This window comes from Chrysochloris asiatica, unplaced genomic scaffold (genome assembly GCF_000296735.1).
Source record: "Chrysochloris asiatica unplaced genomic scaffold, ChrAsi1.0 scaffold00031, whole genome shotgun sequence".
Taxonomy (NCBI): Eukaryota; Metazoa; Chordata; class Mammalia; order Afrosoricida; family Chrysochloridae; genus Chrysochloris; species Chrysochloris asiatica.
The window spans coordinates 16,770,722-16,790,556 of record NW_006408549.1 but is presented as its reverse complement, the minus strand read 5'-3'; the positions used below and the strand labels follow the sequence as shown (position 1 = coordinate 16,790,556).

The window sequence follows — 19,835 nt, the reverse complement described above, 5'->3', positions numbered from 1 at the left end:
AAAAATAAGGAGACACTTCTGAAAGCAGCCTGAAATATTTCAGTTTTTATTCTATTAATTCCTAGTGCCTTGTTCTTTGCCAATTCCTTCAATGCATCTTAGACTTCTTCCTTCAGTATCATTGGCTCTTGATCATATGCTACCTCTTGAAATTGTTGAACACGAACCATTTCCTTTTGGTACAGTAACTCTGTGTATTCCTTCTATCTTCTTTTGATGCTTTCTGTATCATTCAATATAATTTGCTCAGAGAGTCCTTCAATAATGAAATTTGAGACTTGAAATTTTTCTTCAGTTCCCTCAGCTTGAAAAATGCTAAACGTGTTCTTCCTGTCTGGTTTTCTAACTCCAAATCTTTCCACATTTTATTCTAATATTTGACTTTGTCTTTATGAGCTGACCTTTGAAATTTTCTGTTCAGCTCTTTTACCTCCTCATTTCTTCCATTTGCTTTAGCTTCTCTATGCTTGAGAGCCAGTGTCAGTGTCTCTTCTGACATCCATTTTGATCTTTTCCTTCTTTCTTGTCTTTTCAATGACTTTTGCTTTCTTCCTATATGATGTTTTATGTCATCCCACAAGTCTTGTTGTTGTTATTGTTGTTTGGTGTCATCAAATTGGTACCAACTCATAGTGACCTTATGCACAGCAGAGCGAAACACTGCCCGATCCTGGGCCAACCTCACTATTGTTGCCAAACTTGAGCCCATTGATGCTGCCACTTTGCCAATCCATCTCTCTGGGGGTCTTCCTCTTTTTCTTTGACCTTCCACCCAGCCAAACATGATATCCTCCTCCAGAGACTGGTCCCTCCTGACAATATGTCTGAAGTATGAGAGACAAAGTTTGGCAATCCTGGCCTCCAAGGAGCACTCTGGCTGCACTTTTGCAACACAGATCTGTTGGTTCTTTTGGCAGCCAATGTCAATACTCAAAAGCATCAATTATTCTATGGTCTTCCTTATTCACTGTCCAGCTTTTGCATGCATGTGAGGTTATTGAAAATACCATGGTTTGGGTCAGGTGCACCGTAGTCTTCAACTCTTGTTAGTTGCACACAATCATCACAATGGCTAAAAGTTTCTAACACAGTGTCATTAACTGAATAAAACTTTTACTTTGAAAGGTTATATTGCAGATGGAAGTTTTAAATTTATATCAAAGGAAAATTTCAAATATTTTTGGAATATTGTGCTTAAATATAAAGTGAAATATAGGTATTACCATTCATCATTCTCTAAGACTTAGTCTTTTTTCTATTAAAAAAATTTTTTAAAATATTTTTTATCACAAAGAAGAAAACATGAATAAGAACACAGTATTTGAAGAAAAGGATTTTCCCAAATAAAACTTGCTAGTGGTCTGTATTTTCAACTTGCTTTGTACTTAGAACAACCTTAAACAAATATATCAGTGATATTTTTACTCCTAAATAACAACTAGGAGAATTTAAAATTAAGATGCAATGTTTTAAAAACCTTTGTAGAAGAATATTAAAGGTAATATTGAATCCAAGAAGAACAAATAAATCTGTGTTGGAAGAAATACAACTCTTTAGTTGCCAGAATGGTGAGACTTTATCTCTTATACTTCAAACATGTAATCTGCGGGAGGGGGGGGGGGAGGGGGGGTAATCATGTTTGGTAAAATGGAGAGTCATCAAAAAAGAGGAATACTCCCAATGAGAAGGGGTTCATGGCAGCAATGAGCTCAAGTTTGACAATGATTGTTAGGATGGCACAGAACCAAACACTGTTTTATTTTGTGGTATATAGGATTGCTATGGGGAATCCTGGTGTGGTGCCGTGGGTTAATGTGCCAGACTGTAAAGCCATTTGAACTGCAAGGTCGGAAGTTCAAGCTCACCAGCTACTCCTCAGAAACCCTATACAGGGTCGCTATGGGTCGGAACTGACTCAACGGCACTTCACAACAACAATAACAAGGGTTGTTATGAGTTGGAGCCAACTCCATTAGCACCTGACAATAACGATAAGCGTATGCTCATCTATTATGCAAATATATTCCCATTCAATTTATAAGAACTGTACACTATAAAAGAAGCCTGGTGATACAGTGATTTAAATATTAACCTGCTAAATTAAAAAGTCAGCACTTTGAATCCACCACACACTCCTTGAGAAAAATGTGGCAGTCTGCCTTGGCAAAGATTTGTAACTTTGGAAACCTTATGGGACAATTCTACCATGTCCTACAGGGTTGCTTTGAATAGGAATTGACTCAATTCCAGTGGATGGAGACACTAAGCATTTCAAGGTAAAATATTCATTGATACCATCTTTCTGTATATTCAAAGGCAAATGTTTCCTTCTCTAAAGCATTTGATAAATAATAAGAACTTCTTTAACCTTCAGAAGAATATGAGAAACATAAGAAAGATAAAAGTGTAATATGGACACTATCTATTTCCTACTTGGAACTGACAGTGATTGATGCTCATCATAGAGTTTTTGACCCATACCCTTCAAAAGAATCATTGTGATCTTAGCCAAGGTAGTCCACTCTGTTTCCAGATTGAATATGAATATATTCAGCCCGGTTAGATTCACGAATGGAGCTTTTCATTCTCAGTGAGCATTCCAATCCGGATCTTCCCTCAGAAACTTGAAAGGCTTCATAATGCACTCACATCTTTAGTCAAGTTTTTATTAAATACCTCACTCGATCCATGGCTATAGCCATTATCTGTCAATATGACAATACAGCCTACGGAGGAAAGGAAATACAGGTCCAAAACAAAAGATGATCAAAGCATTATACATTATCCCAAATCATTTTCACTTTTGGCCTCCCTGGATTTTATTTTCTATCAGAAAAATCCTTGTCTATAAATAATAAAATCCTATTGTATAATGTACTTAACAGTATTAAATAAAAATAGGACTTAGTCTTGCTTACTTGTGAGTTTGGTGAGAGCAAATAAAGAAAACAAATGAAATAAAGTACAGTCCTGAAGGGGGAGAAGCAAACGGCACTAAAACTGTTGTATTTTTCAGTGTTTGCTATGGGTTGGAACCGACTCGATGGCACTTAACAACATCAACAACAACAAGGCAAGTTATTCAGTAAAATTTAATAAATATGCATAATCACTGGCTTTGTAAAAATCATTTTTCATCCATTTGTAAGTTTTTTCATACCATTCTTCAAAATGATTTTACAAAATATGTGTAGTTAATGTCACTAGGAATTTAAAACATCTAATTTTTTTTTCTGGGTGGTGCAAATAGTTGACACATTCAGAGCTAATGAATAGTTGGTGCTTTGAGTCATCCCAGAAGTGTCTTGAAATGAAAGGAGTGTATACTTCTGAGCACAGTTCCGCTCTGACACATCTGAGATCTCGATTAGTTGAAAACACTTGATGGTAACTGTTTTGGTTTTATCTGTTATGAAATCAACTAAATGTAAACTGCTATTTTGCTCTTGCCTTATCTTCAGTTGGTTCACACTTGCTTCTGCATTATAATGTCTAACTATATATTTATCATTGTATGTATGAATAGTTCTTCTTCATGATGGCACACCATGATAGTTACAGAAATGACCAGTTTCATCAGTTTTCAATGCCTTTTTAAAAATTGTATTGTAAGTTCTATGTTGTTGACAGACTGCCACTTTAATAATAAGGCCCAAACCCACTGTGTCAAATGTTCAGTTCACCTGTCCCAAGATACAAACAAAATCAGGGGTAGACCAATGAACCAACAGACAATTCTATCTTATTTGAATAGTCATAATTGCATGAATAGTTATTCCCTGAATTATTGAAACACAATTTGAATCCAATAACAAAATGCTCTTATATATTTATCCAAAGTAGAATATTGTTAGCACCAAGAAATATTGCTTGCATCTGTTTCTTCCCCAAATATACTAAGTCATTATATAGATGCTAGTTTACTTCAAGTACTTGAACATAATTATTTTATGCATTCCATTTTCATTCATCCATAATTAGAATATATTGGGTTGGATTCAAATCATATTGCTCTCAAAGCATTCTAGAGTCATATTTTGATCCTCTGGATTCAATATAAGAAAAACCTCTCTGGTACTATTTTAAATCATTTGACAGATACACAGCAGGAGAAGTCCTGTCACAATTAAGGATGAATATATTATAAAATGAGCTTCTCCCTGTCATCTGTGGATATTAAACATTACCTATTCTCTAGAATAATCAACCATGGAAACTTGGGCCTGGGTATCTAGTTCCTGTAATACGTCTGTTATTTGTCACCAAATCATTCCAGAAGTATTCTTTTTATGACAAAATATAAATGTGAAAAACAGATATCAGACAAGCAGTGTACCATTTCCTTCTGCAAAAATATTGCTGTATTGTAGAGTCCTTCTGAGAAATATTTTATGACTCCCCTTGAAAGAGTCTTCTGCTAGATGATTTTTAAATGAAAGGGGGATGATATTCTGTTGTAAATGTTAAAAAGCATTGTTTTTCCTTGGCTAAAAAGAAAGGCTTTAGATGGTAGAGTCATTAGGATTGCTGTTTCCCTAGCGATGTCTTTGCAGGCACTGTGAAATAATCATTTGATAGACAAGCACTCCTTCTCATCTGTACCCCACCCTTAATTTAAATTCCAAGAAATGGCAAAACTAAAGCCATGGAAATCTCATTCTGGCTTTAAACTACTGGTATTTTCTGTGAACTAAGAGAAATTGTAACTTATGGTGTGCTTTGTTACCACTCGAGGTGATTCCATCTAATCTTCACATTATTTCCCAGTAGTCTCTTGCCATTAGTTTGTGATATTGAATACCATGCTAGGCATGGCACTGAACTCAACATTGTGGAATGAGCTAACATAAATCCTGAAGGGTATGCTATTTGCCACAAAGGAAGTGTATGCTAAGGTCACCACATTGAAATATCATTTTTTTCATAAGAAAAACAATTAGCTCGTGTCTCCTTAGAATATGGGAACAGCAAAGAATATTGAAGATAAAACTACATTTAGTTAAAAAGATAAAAAGGTTGCTACATTTGATTTTTGCATTTTTTAAATCTGTTAAAACTGTAGAGTTTATGGTAACAGTTTAATGTTATGTAAAATACAGGTGGTGATTAATTTCCTTCATTTTCATTTACAGACACATATAACCACATACAAAACAATAAATATTACTAACAGTGGTTGACATTTATATTCTCAGTTAGGCATTTATTATATATTAGATTTAAAAAAAAAAGATATTTCATACAAAGCATGTTTTTATTTTCTTTTTATTCTGCAAAGAATTTCCATCAGTGCTGTGGGTTAGACCTTGAACTGCTAACTACAGGTTTATGATTTAAATCCCACCAGCAACTCCACAGCACACCACCATCACCACTACCACCAGCTACTCCACAGGAGAAAGAAGAAACTCTCTGCTATAGTAAAGATTAATAGTATTGGAAATCCTATTTAGGGCCACTATCATCAGAATTGACTCACTGTAAGTGGATTTTTTTTTTTTTTTTAAACAAAGGAGACCTAGTGATACAGTGGGTTAAGTATAGGGCTACTGTCCCCAAAGTCTACAGTTTGAACATACCAGCCATGTCAAAGGAGAACGATGAGGCAATCTGCTTCCATTAATATCGTTAGCCTTAGAAACCCCATGGAATGGGTGTACTCTGAACTATAGTGTCACTATGAGTGGGAATCGAATTGATGGCAGTGGTATTTGGGTTTTTATTCCACAAACTATAGAATAAGTGGAATAAAGCCTGAACTCCAAATATGAAAGTCTTTGTCCTTCAATTTGTTGGTGCTTTTGATAGTAAATTAGTTTCTTTCTTAAAATATTTGTATATTCAACAAATATCTTTGAGCATAGGCTGTGTGTCAGGACATGTGTTATGTTCACAGAATAAAGTACTTAACCAGGTAAACCCAGTTATTAGCATCATGTAGATGAGGCACAGAGGGTAATAAACACAAAAATAGCTGTTTCTAGATAAATGGTGGTTGTTTTCTGAATAAAAATGCAGTGCAAAAATATTTGAACAGAAGAAGCACAAATGCAAATGGAATGATTGTTTTTCCCATAAGTCCAACAAAACTGCCTCAGGATCCAAGAGATTCTGATGTAGTCTTAGAAATAAGAATAGATTTCATTCAAGTGTTAAAATATTTGTCAGTGGAAATCAGAGGAAACGATATGAACAAGCAATTCATAGATGAAGAAATTCTGATGGTAAACAGTATTTCAAATTAAGCTCAATTTTTAGAGATGCATGACTTTCCTAAATGGTTCTCACAGGACAATATAAACTAAGGAAGATATTTTTACTCATTATATCTGCAAATGTGATTTAAAATATAGCATAAATTAATATATTTAAAATTTAATATAAGTTGTGAATATCAAGTGTTGGAAAGAGTATGGAAAAGATGTTTCATGTACTCTCGTATATACTAGTGGGATTCTCCATGAGAAATTACTACTTTATGTTAGACCTTAAGGCTAAATCTATCAAAACTTTGAAATATACTTAGAAAATGGTTCAGCCATGTGGAAAGCAGTATGATGCTTCCTCAGATAGTTGGAAATAGAAATACCATATGACCCAGCAATCTATCTACTTGTGCATATCTACTTGATTTTTCTGGATCACTTAATCATACTTATAACGAACATGTACATAGACTAAGAGACAGTTGTTCAAACAGAACAAGGGGACACTGAATGTTTCAAAATCAGGAAAGTTGTGCACCAGAGTTGCATTCTTTCACCATATTTATTCAATCTGTATGTTGAGCAAATAATTGAGAAGCTGGATTATAAGAACAAGAATGTGGCATCAATATTGGAGGAAGGCTCACTAACAACTTGCAATATACAGATGATACAAACTTGCTAGCTAAAAAATGGAAGCACACTTACAATGCTTACTGACTAAGATCAAATACCACAGACTTCAGTATGCATTATACCTCAAGGTAAATATATATATATTCAGAATTGGACTAATAAATAACATATGTTCAAGAGCAAAGATGTCTGTTTGAGAACTAAAGTACACCTATTCCAAGCCATGGTATTTTCAAAAGCCTCATATGCATGTGAAATTTGGAGAATGAATAAGGAAGACCATAGAATTGATGCATTTGAGTCATGCAATACTAAAAGATTTTTAAAGGAACCATGGGATGCCAGAAGAGCAAACAAATTTGTGTTGGAAGAAGTACAACCAGAATGCTCCTTAAAAGCCAAGATGGCCAGTCTCTCATACTTCATATATAGTATCAGGAGGAACCAGTTCCTAAGGAAGGACACTGCGCTTGCTAAAGTCAACAACAGTGGGCTCAAGCATAGCAGCAACTGTGTGGATGGTGCAGGACTGGGCAGGGTTTCATTCTGTTTACATAGGGTTGTATGTAAAACTGACTTGACATTGATGAAATCCTGTGTGATGCTGGAGGATAAATACTGGGCCACCCAGGTGATTTAAATCATAAGGTCAATCATAAAGTCAGTGGTTCAAACTCACCAGCCAATCCTCGTTAACTCTATACAGGGTCACTATGAGTGAGAACCAACTCTATGGCACTTAGAAACAACACATTGATAAATTCAATACCATTCTTAAAAAATTGTTTAAGTGTCCACAGAAAGGTAGAAAAAAATACATCAGGAAAATTTTAGATAAAAATACCAAATTAAAATAAGACCAAAATTATAAATAATTAAATTAAATGTAAAATGTCTTCTCATTGACTAATGGTATGGTTTCACAGCTGATTATTGTAATTACTGTCAATAAACTGAACACAGGGAAAATGTTAAATTGGCAAAAGTTGTGTGATAGTGATAGAAATATTTAGAATAATGACAATAAAAAAAGAAAGAAAGCAGTTGCAGACACTGCTGATGTACAACCCAAAATCTATGGTTATTTGTTTTTAGGTTGGGAGGTTATGGGTCATCCCATAACCTCAGAATTGGAATAATAAATAACATGTGCTCTTTAGATATCCCAATTTATTGGTATAAAAATATGTTTGGTGCTCCTGTTAAGAGGAGCACCAAATCAAGATATTGTTGTTGTTAGGTACCATTGGGTGATTTTTAATATAGGTGCTCTATTTTGAAATAACTGTAGGTTCACAGGAAATTGCAAAGATAGAACAAAACGATTCGTTTGTACCATTTCCTCCAATGGCATATTCTTACATAAAAATTGTGCAAATCAAAGCCAATAAATTAACTTTGGTAAAATATGTGTGTAAATCAATATGCTTTACCACATGTGTGTATTTGTGTAACAACTGCTGCCACAACAGTTAAAACACAGATTCATGGCATCATCACAAATATCTCCCTACTGCTACCCCTTTAAAGTCACACCCATCCACTTCACCCATCATTCCTAATCCCTGCCAAACATTAATTTGTTTTCTAGATCTATTATTTTATCATTTCAAGAATTGTTAAAATGGAATTATACAGCATATAACTTTGATATTGGCTATTTTTCAGTTAGCATAAGTCGCTTGAGATCCATTCAAGTTGTCATGTGCATCAGAAGAATGCTGTTTTATTTCTATTATTGCAGTTTTCCACAGTTTACTTAGTCATTTGTTGATGAACAATTAGTTTATTTCCAAGTTTTGTTCTTATGACAAAATTATTCTATGATCCTTGTGTCTATGTTTGTATGTTGACATAAATGTGCACGTCTCTGAGATAAATTCCCAAACGTGCAAATTTGGGTTGTGTGTATTGCAAACACACTTTTAATTCTGTAAGACATTGCCTTATTTTATTTTTTCCTTTTGCAATCTAACCATCAATGTGCACAAGATCCAGTTTCTTTGTATCTCCCCCAGCATTTGGTGTTGTCCCCATTTTTCAAAATGATTTTTAGACATTTTGGTGGGTTTGCTGTGTGTCATTGAGTCAATTTTGACTCAGAGTGGTCCCATCTGATTGAGTACATTTATTAAAAATCACAAGAATAAGCAAATTAGATACATAGTTCCAGAAAAAAATGTCTGTCATACCAATAAAAAACAAAGTCTCTTTTCCGGTGGCTGCGGCGCTAGGCATCATGAGCAAAGTCTCTTGTGATACCCTCTACAAGGTGGTGTGGGAAGTACTGCATGGGAACCATAGCAAGCAACGGAAGTTTTTAGAGATGGTGGAGACGCAGATCAGCTTGAAGGGCTATGACCCTCAGAAGGATAAACGCTTCTTGGCACCGTCAGGCTGCAGGTCCACCCCCCGCCCCAAGTTCTCGGTGTGTGTCCTTGGGGACCAGCAGCATTGTGATAAAGCAAAGACTGTAGAAATCCCTCACATGGACCTTGAGGCGCTCAAGAAACTCAACAAGAATAAGAAGCTGGTCAAAAAGCTGGCCAAGAAGTATGATGACTTTTTGACCTCTGAGTCTCTGATCAAGAAAATCCCAAGGATCCTGGGACCAGGTCTGAATATGGCTGGGAAATTTCCTTCCCTGTTTACCCCAATAAGAATATGGTGGCTAAAGTCTATGAGGTGAAGTCCACCATCACGTTCCAGATGAAGAAGGTGCTGTGTCTAGCAGTGGCTGTTGGACATGTGAAGATGACAGATGATGAGCTCATTTACAACATCCACTTGGCTGTCAACTTTCTGGTTTAACTGCTAAAGAAGAATTGGCAGAATGTCCGGGCTTTGTACATCAAGAGCACCATGGGCAAACCCCAGCACCTGTACTAAGGCATAGCTCAATAAGCCTATTGTTAACTATCATAAAAAACAAAACACTAAGTGATGGTTGAATGAGTTAGGGGAATCCATGGTAAGCTAATTTCATAATTCTCATAGGAAGCCAATGTTATTTTCTCAATGAAATGCAGAAAAATAGATATAGATATTTTGTCTTCATTATAAAGTATATCACATATTATGTCATAAATGCATATATTTTAAAAAATGTTTTAAAGACTTTAAAAAAAATGTTAACATTACTGGAAGAATGCTCACTATTTCAGGTGAACTTTAGCATATCACTCGCTAACTTTGTTAAGACATGTAGATAAAGTGTTTTAAAATACATATTGTCTCTATATCTTAACTGACATACTTTGTGTGTTGGGGGTGGCAAGGGGATATACAGTTCTGTAACCCCCTATTAAGTGTCTTGAAATGCTTCCATTTAATTCTCCTTCCTTCTACTGAATATTTAGGTACCTTCTAAAATGATGGGAGGCTGAACACCAAGTGGAAAGAAAATCATTTAAGCAGACAATCTTTGGTGCTAGGTATGCAGACAAATTTCTAGGAGTTAAGAAAGGAGTAGTTATATCACCAGTATGACATAAACTTTTGTGCCTAAGAATTCCTCACTACTGTGGAGAAGTCCAGCTAACAGAAGGTTAGAGCAGGACCCAGGATAGAAGCCCCTATTCCCTTGGTCCAAGGATGACACTATTGACAAGTTTCTGGTAATGGGTTGGATATGAAGATGAGGAAATGGAAGAAATCAAATATTGAATATGGCCAACTAACTTGATAGTATGCTGCTTCTTATAAAAAGAGAATGTTGGGATTGGAAGGAAGATGACTTTGATTTGACTGTGGATTATCTAAGAGGACAGAATAAATAACACTTGCATAGTATTTACTGAATGCCTGGCACTATTCTAAGCATTGTTATATACATTAATTTATTTGATCCTTACAGCTCCAGATATTATTATTATCATTACAATCTTATAAATTAAAGAATGTAAGAATGCTCAAACTCACACAGTTAGTAAGTGATAGAACCATATTTTGAACTTAGTTCTGGTTATAGAATCTACACTTTTAAAATCGAGTTTGAACTTCAAATAGAATCATAAAGCTGTGGAACTCTGGAGAATCATTGGAAATGTATATTTGGAAGTGCTCACAATATAGAAGGTAGCTTCATGTGAAAGTTATTACAAAATGCATATTTTTCATAAATAGCACACAAATAATGAGCATGCACATTAGACAGGCATGAATTATGAAATGATGTGAAAGAGTACTATGTAGTATGATTGTGCATATGCCAGGCACTTCTCATGACATTTCCAGAAGCGAATTTCAGCCCCATTCACCCTCAATCAATAATCCAAAGATATTACTTTTGATCATATTTGTATAATAAATGTATACAACATGGTGAAGAAGTCATGTATCAGGTTTGGTAGTACCCCAGTCATTGGAAAATAAGCAATAGAAACTGAGTGCTTTCTTTAGGCTGGACCTGTGAGGAGGAGCGTTTCTTGTAATAAATTTGCACCCAGATAATTCATCGTAAGTAGAATCAAGGTTCAAATGCAAGTAATGTTACCAAAGAGGCACATGTTGATAACTGCAAAACTCACCTTTAAAGGGTGGTGGTGTTGTGCTGTGGAGTTGGTTCCGATTAATAGTGACCCTGCATAGGGTTTCTGAGGATGTAAATCATTACAGGAGCAGAAAGTCTCACCTTTCTCCCATGGAATGGCTGGTAGTTTCAAACTGCTGACCTTGAGGCTAGCAGTAAAACTCATAGAGTATAAGCAGGAGAAAGATGTGTTTTTTTTGCTTCCATGAAGGTTTACACCCTAGGACACCCTATACAGGGTCTCCTTGAGTCAGAATCCACTCCAGAGCACCCAACAACATAGTGCTTATGTACACAGCCTCAAGAATCAGATTGTTTGTTGCAAGCATCAATGTAGAGACAATTCTAAAAAGTTGACTCAAGATATTTTCAATAGAGGTAAGAAAAAGAGATTATGAATCTGGGTAAGATTTCTTTTTATTTCCTTTGTTTTATTTTTTGGATTTTGTTTAGCTTCTTTGATGAAAAAACTTATACACACTGCATTTGATTGCTTATGAGAAAGAGTTAATAAAGTAGATGGAAGACAAGGTGAAATCTTTTGAGTGAGCACCTTGTGGAATCTCTAATAGAAATATTTTCACTTGTCACTGTAAGAAATGGAGGCCTGGTGTGGCACTGTGGGCTAATGTGCCAGACAACAAAGCCCTTTGAACTGCAAGGTCAAAGGTTCAAGCTCACCAGCTGCTTCTTGGAAACCCTATACAAGGTCACTGTGAGTCAGAACCAACTCGATGGCACTTCACAATAACAACAACTTTAAGAAAGATGATAAGGGAAGTGCAAATAGAGGACAAATAATCAGTAAGATGAGTCAACTATCTTGTCTCTGTTACCTTTATGCAATACAATGGGTCAGATCCCTTTATAGCAGGGAAAGTATTTAGGTTTCAGAAAAGTGAAGAGGGTTTTAAACAACTGGTTCATATAGTTGGATGAAGAGGTAACTATAGAAACATATATATAGGCAGCATAAAGAGCATATGAAACATAGAATATGTTGTGGTAATACTGTATAACAAACACTTTGCTAAAACTCAAACATTCATCCCTTTCTTCACAGGCCTACATTAATTGTTGTTAGACGTTGTCAAGTCGGTTCGAACCTATAGCAGCCTTTTGTACAACAGAAGGAAACACCACCTGGTGTCGACTAGCCTCATAATCACTGCCATGCTTGAACCCATTGCTAATGCCACTGTGTCAATCCATCATGTTGGGGGTCTCCCACTTTTTCAGTGACCCTTCACTTTATCAAGCATGATGTCCTTCTCAAGGGACTGGTGCCTCCGGATAACATTCCAAAATATGAAAGAAAAGCTACATTAATTAGTAACTTGTTTTTCAAGGCAATGAAAAAAATATTTAAAACACATGGAAAATTATTAGCCAGAAGGAGCTATTCAATAAAGATCTTATTTTCGACCAAAGATAATATTACATAATAGGTTCTTCACCCTTTGTTCTTTTAAATTATTTCAACTACATGAGATTTCTTTGTCTCAGACAAAAAATGTTGTGGCATTTGTTGTTAATAACTGTAAGGTTTGTATCTTAATGTTTTTAAGAATCCATGAGTTTTAGAATCCTGAAACAATCTACTAAAAAGTTTTCCAATATTTTTAATATTTTCACATTTTATTTCAGAGGCAAGTTGTTGGGATGAATTAGTGATGACATAAGATGGCACTAATTTCAAAAGGAAGGAATAAATAAATAAATAAATAAGAAGTTAGCAAATTTTATATATTTAGCTCTTTTTTCTTTCTTGTAAAGATCTTTCCCCTAGCAAAACATACTAACAACCACTATTGCTGATGAGTATGATTTTGGGTATTTAGTTACTTATTTATTAATTAGGAATCACAATCCATGTAGTGGATTTTGCAATTTTCAATATAATAATTTTATTTTTCTTACTATTTTCTAGGAGGAATCTTGGTTTGAATAATAAGTCTTCTAAAGATTTATGACAGCCTTAAAATCATATAAAACATTCACAATGTTGGATTCATATAGAAAAAAAGTAATATTCATCTGTTTCCTTCAATTGAGAATCAAAGAACTCCCCAATAGGAGTTATTTCTGATTTCTAGAACTACTAGTCGTTTTTGAAATTTCTATTCTAACTTACTGATTAAGGACACTTGAAGAAATTCCAAATAGTTTCATATAAGCTTCAGAGTTTGAGAAAACTTACGTCACTGAATTAAACATTAGGTCATTTTATTATGTGTTGAGTGTATACCCTTCAACCTTAGAAAGAGCCTGTGCTTATCAGCTCTTCCATGGGAGAAAAATGAGGCTTTCTGCTCTCGTAAAGATTTACAGGCTCAGAAACTCTGTACAGGGTCACTATGAGTCGGAAACAACTCCACCGCACACCACCACCACATAGTGTCAGTGGTAAAAAGAAAGAGACTTTAAAGCAAACTTGGAAATAACAATATTAAAGTTTAGGATTTTGTAACTGAGACCCATGGTCTGTAATGGTCTGGTTGAACTAAGAAGTAATACATTTTTATTAATATACAATCTTTGTAGGAGTTGTGAAGAAATGTCAGACCATTTCCCTGGTAGGATTCTTCATATCTGCTGCTATTAGTTACAACAACCACAAGGAAAAAAAAAAAAAGAATTTGAATGTAGAATGTCTATGCTTTTAGAGGATGAAAAATTGTAATAAAGGAACACCTCTCTATAGTCATTCTTAAGACATCAGATAAAATGACTTTCATAGTGGTCAGAAGAATCATAGTTCCAGTCTGATCTTCTTCCTAAATTGTCCATCTAACTTATCCAGTGAGGAGTTTCAGGGAAACTCTAATTCTTTATATCAACATTTTCTATGAGTTGCATACCAAATGTTTTTTATACCTTGCCCTTGTTTCTGTTCAGTCTAATTGAAATCCATTATCTATAGCCTTCTGCTGAGTACAGTGCTATAAACATATTAGATGTTCAAAAATATCTATGAATAAATAAGTAGAAAAAATGATTGTGGAAGTATGCGTCATTGACGTCTAGAAGTCTAAAACTTGAAAAGAAATCTAATTATTTTCAGTTTTTATTAATAAAACACAACAATAAAGACATACTAAAATCATAGCCTCTCTCTATTTTGTGGTGATCTAAATGGAACAAGGAGTCCTAGTGTGGCGCTGTGGGTTAATGCGCCAGACTACAAAGTCGTTTGACGTACAAGCTCAGTGGTTCAAGCACCAGTGGCTCCTTGGAAACCCTATGCAGGGTCGCTATGGGTGGCAACTGACTCGACGGCACTTAACTACTACTAAATGGAACAAAGAATAACGTTGAGATATAGCAGAAACACAAAACCTTGAAACTAGTAATGAATCATGAAAACCGTTCTTCTCAGAGCAAAGATTAATTGTTCTAGAGAAACTCCTTACATGATAACAAAAAAAATGTTTCCCTACTAAAGGTACTTAATGAAAAACTTTGTAGTGGCAAACATAACTGCTTTTATTCAATTATTTAGATCTTAATAAATAAAATAAATACATCTTATAATTCAAAAGTCATTTTTTCACACTACCTGTTATTTTGATTAACATAAACTAAGTAACTTAGTCTTACCTGGTTTCATTGGAAGTTTTTTCTTTGACGTCATCGTTGTGATTGTACTTTAGAGGACAACATAATACTAACAATCATTCCTTAAGTGTACTTGAATGGTCTGGAGGAAATTACAAAATATGCTTCTTTTTTTTACCAAGAAATAGTAAAACCTTTCATTTGTTGTGATAAAGTGTCTCCTCTTAATTTCAGTATAGAACAGCAGTACAGTGTGTGTCTGGAAGAATGGAGACCTTAAAGTAACATTGGATACGTTGCTTAGCAATTCTGGGCTTCAGTTACTTTTCTGAAAAAAAAAAAAAAAAGAAAAGAACATACTTAATATGATTCCTCTTAAGTTCAATAATCATTTAGCATTTGCAAAGCACTTGGTAAGGTACTAGGCACTGGGAATATATTAAATCACACCTTTTTTCTGTTATTATTAATTTGTACTATTATATTTATTACTCATTCATGGATGAACATTCATTCATATGTTCAAGTCCTATTTGGCAATGTGCAAGGCCATGCGAATAGAAAAGTTGGAGCCAGTCCTTACTGACAGATTTCCTGAAGTCTTCCAAGAGAAAAACATACAAATATATTCAGGCTGCTCAAAGGTATATGGGGGAGGAGGGGGGAGAACTGTGATTAATTTTTCCAGCAAATGTGAAGAAATGGAGTTTAGATAAAGCTCGCAGAAGAGGGAATATAAGGAAAATTTTGGACTTGGAAACATGGGAAATAAATGTGTGGCCTTGCAAATAGTACTGTAAAGTTGGAATAAAAAGTTTCAGGGTTGGAGAGAATAGGAAAACTTGAAGTGGCAGAAATCTACAACAATGAAATCTTAGAGAATATTTTGGTATGGAAAGTAACTTGACTGTGGTACATGTTGTTAAGTGCTGTTGAGTCAATTCCAATTTATGGAGACCTTGTATAGGGTTTCAAGGATTGGCTGGTGGGTTGAACCACCACCTCAAGGTGCAAATTGACCTTGAGCTCTAGTACATTATCTTACAGCACCACATCAGGACTCCATAGTATATAACAGGGAAGAATCAAAGCATTCAAACAGGACATCATGAACAGATGCTGGATAAAAAGAGCCAGTTTTACTCCTCTTATTTGTAACTGATGCATTGAGTAGTTCTGGGAGAGCTATATATTTTATAGATTTGGGAATTAATCTCATAAATCATAGATTTAAATAATTTCTAAGATAATGGTAAGTGGGATAAAGATGTTTTAAGATTATACTTATATAATTTAATATAATATTTAAAGATTATACATATATTATCCATATATATATTTCTAATATACATATCATGCATATTAGTAAAATAGAAAGTAAATTCTCTCTCTCACTTGCTCTGTCTCTGCCTCTCTGTTTTCTCTCTGGTAGAGTCAGTAAGGAAGTATATCAAGGGAAGATTGTGAAGTGTTACAGTAGCATGAGCCCTGTGTTTTATATTATCATATTCTTGAACTGAGTCCAAAAAAGTTACCACCTTACTATAATTCTAATATTTGAGTGTCTAGCCATGTTTAAATAATAGGAGAAACACCAAATGATTTGGATGTTCTATTAAAGTATCCAGAAAAAAAATGAACCTCATTGGCTTTATCTTATTTGGAAGTTCAGCCACATGCTGTATTTAAATTTTTTATTTTTTATTTTGTATTTTGTTTATTGAATTATTGTTCTCCCTTGGATTAGTAAAGAAGAATGTAGAAATGCAAGCTGATCTATTTTCCATTATTTTCATCTACATATTTTAGATGGGTAAATAAATGAAAGTAAATGACACAATCAACCTTATTAAACAACAACAAAAAAATTTCCTTTAAATCATCTCAATATCAATTAAGTACATTTTTAAATTGTAGCATTTTTATGCAAATAAAATACCCAAGAATCTAATACGGTTTTAAGATTACAAATCAAGTTTATAATCTTTTACATTTTAAATGATTTTTTTCTGTTGCTTCCCCAGTATAAGTGAACTAATTTCTTAAGTAGACTAACATAAAGAAATTTAAGGGCCATGTAATTTATATCAGATTGCCTATTACCAAGGCTCGAGACATATAATTTTCTGTCTTTGAATATTTGAAAAACACAAAGGCATTACTTCCCTGTTGGAAATCATGAATATAAATGACTTATTTTAAAAATACAATATATTATTTAGTATTATTTTCAGTGAGTTACTTTCAAGCAGCACATTAATAAGCATCAACTAATTTGAAATCGGAGAGAGGAGAAACTACTTTATGCCTCAAGCAAAAACACAAATACATGTTCTCTTCAAGTTTTTATTTTCCTGGAAAACTCTTCCACTTCTCAAAGCCAAGAATACTAGATTCAAATCACTAAAAAGCATTTGAAGATGGTAACAGAGATGATGACAAAAATAATAGTAGATTTACTATTTAATTGAAATGTAAAGGTTAAGGCTAATGGTTGAAGAGTCCCTTAGTTGCATGGAGTTCATTTAATGCCCAGTGCAGGCCTCTTTTGGATGTTCTATTAAAGTATCCAGAAAAAAAAATGAACCTCATTGGCTTTATCTTATTTGGAAGTTCAGCCACATGCTGTATTTAAATTTTTTATTTTTGTTAACTTCATACTATAAAATCATTTTTGTCTGCTAGTTAGGCAGGCAAACCTCCACCTTTTTCTTGATCTAGTTCCTTTTCTGATTTCCTCTCTATTCAGAGATGGGCAATTTAATATTTAACAATTTTGTTAAATAGGGGATCTTTTGATGAGGCACTATAGGACTAACACTGGACTGCAAATCACAAGGTCAGAAGTCCAAACCCACCAGCTTCTCCTTGAAAACCTTATACAAGGTGGCTATGAATTGGAACCAACTCCAAGGCTCTTAACACACACATGAATTAAATATATACATATCTATAAAGGTACACCAGCTATGGAAAACATTGTGAAGTATGAGATTTCCAGAACACTAAATTGTGCTCATACGAAATGTGTACATAGATCAAGAGGCAGTTGTTTGAACAGAACAAGAGAACACAGAATGGTCTGAAATTAGGAAAGGTGCACACCAGGGTTGTATTCTTTCACTGTATTTTATTCAATGTGTATACCGAACAAATAATCTGAGAAGCTGGATTACATGAAGAAAAATGTGATACAAGGATTAGAGGAGACTCACTAACAATCTGTAATATGCAGATGATACAACCTTGCTTGCTGAATTGAGAAGACTTAAAATACTTACTGAAGAAAATCAAAGACCACCACCTTTGGTATGGGATATATCTCAATGTAAAGAAAACAAAAATCCTTACCAGTGGACCAATAAACAACATCCATATCAATGTAGAAAATGTTGAAGTTGTCAAAGACTTCATTTTGCTTGGATCAACCATCAACACTCATGGAAGCAGCAGTCAAGAAATCAAACAATGGCCATATCCTCTGTCCTACAACATGGTGGACTCATCTCCTCACCAACCAAGAGAAAGGACGAATGGGATGTGGGACAGGTGGAAGTCCTCAGCTCAGGACAAAAGGAAGCAGGCATTGGAAATGGTACTTCTGCCCCTGTTCTCTTACACTTCTGTGGCTTTAGAGTGCAAAAAATGCTGAGGGAGTCTGCGTGGGACAAAACCATTTGCCCTGCCACAGAGAAACACCTGCAAATGTACCTGTGCCAGGACCTCCAGCTGATGCGAGAAACAAGATGGTTACAAGAACATCATTTTGTCCTACTTAGAGTTTCCAAGCCTCAGTATTCAGTGGGTATATAACATTTTCGAGAAGAAGGCTGAAGCTGACTGGCTTATTTTCGAGAACCCAGATCCCTCCAAGGGTTTTGTCCTCATCTCTGACCTCTAGTGGAACAACAGCAACTTGATGACCTGCAGCTGATTGCCATCTGATTCCAGAGCACTTGCCACTACTTAGGAACATCCTCCAGGAGGGTCAGGAAGTCATCCTGCAGCACTATCAGGTGAAGGAGGACCACCTGCTTGTGTACCTGCACTACCAGCCCTCCTATTATCACCTGCATGTGCACTTCATGGACCTGGGCTTTGAGGCCTCTGGCTCTGGGGTGGACCAGGCACACCTATTGGCAAAGTGACTGAAACCTTGAATGTGACCCAAAACATTATCAACAATGCACTCTAACTTTTGCCCTCAGGACCGATGACCCCTTGCTCCAGCTATGGCAGGAGGCCCAGAAAAGTTGAGTTAACTTAGGAATTGTCAGGAAAGCACAGATATGTGGGGACTGGGGAAAGTGAGCAGGGGAGAGAAGAGGCATTTGTATAACTTAGTGATTTTAAAAAATGTATTTTGTACCGGCTTATTCCTAGCATGTTAATAAAGCATTGGGTCATTAAAAAAAGAAAAAAAAAAAAAGAAATTAAACAATGTATTGCATTAGGTAAATCTGCTACATAAGACCTCTTTAAAGTGTTGATGTACAAAGACGTCGGTTTGAGGACTAAGATGCACCTGACCTAAAACTCTATCATGTAATCTCCAGGTTATTTTTAATAACCTCATATGCATGCAAAAGTGGAAAGTGAATAAGAAACACCGTAGAAGAATTGATACATTTGAGTTATGGTCTTAGAGGAGAATATTAAAAGTACCACAGACTGCCAAAAGAACAAACAAATCTGTGTTGGACAAAGTACAGCCAGAGTGCTTCTTGGAAGCCAGGATGGCCAAACTTCGTCTCTAATACTTAAGAGATATTATCAGGAGGGACCAGTCACTGGAGAAGGATATCATGTTTAGTAAAGTGGAGGGTCAGAGAAAAAGAGGAAGATTCCCAACAAGATGGATTGGCACAGTGATGGCACCTCAAGGACTGTGAGTTTGGCCCAGG

The 19,835-nt window shown here is 35.2% G+C and overlaps 2 pseudogenes; both read left to right on the top strand.

The window, feature by feature from the left end:
* The first annotated feature begins 9,199 nt into the window (after positions 1-9,199).
* LOC102833602 lies at positions 9,200-9,731 on the top strand (annotated as a pseudogene).
* Positions 9,732-18,399: 8,668 nt separating this feature from the next.
* LOC102825705 lies at positions 18,400-19,188 on the top strand (annotated as a pseudogene).
* The last annotated feature ends 647 nt before the right edge of the window (positions 19,189-19,835 follow it).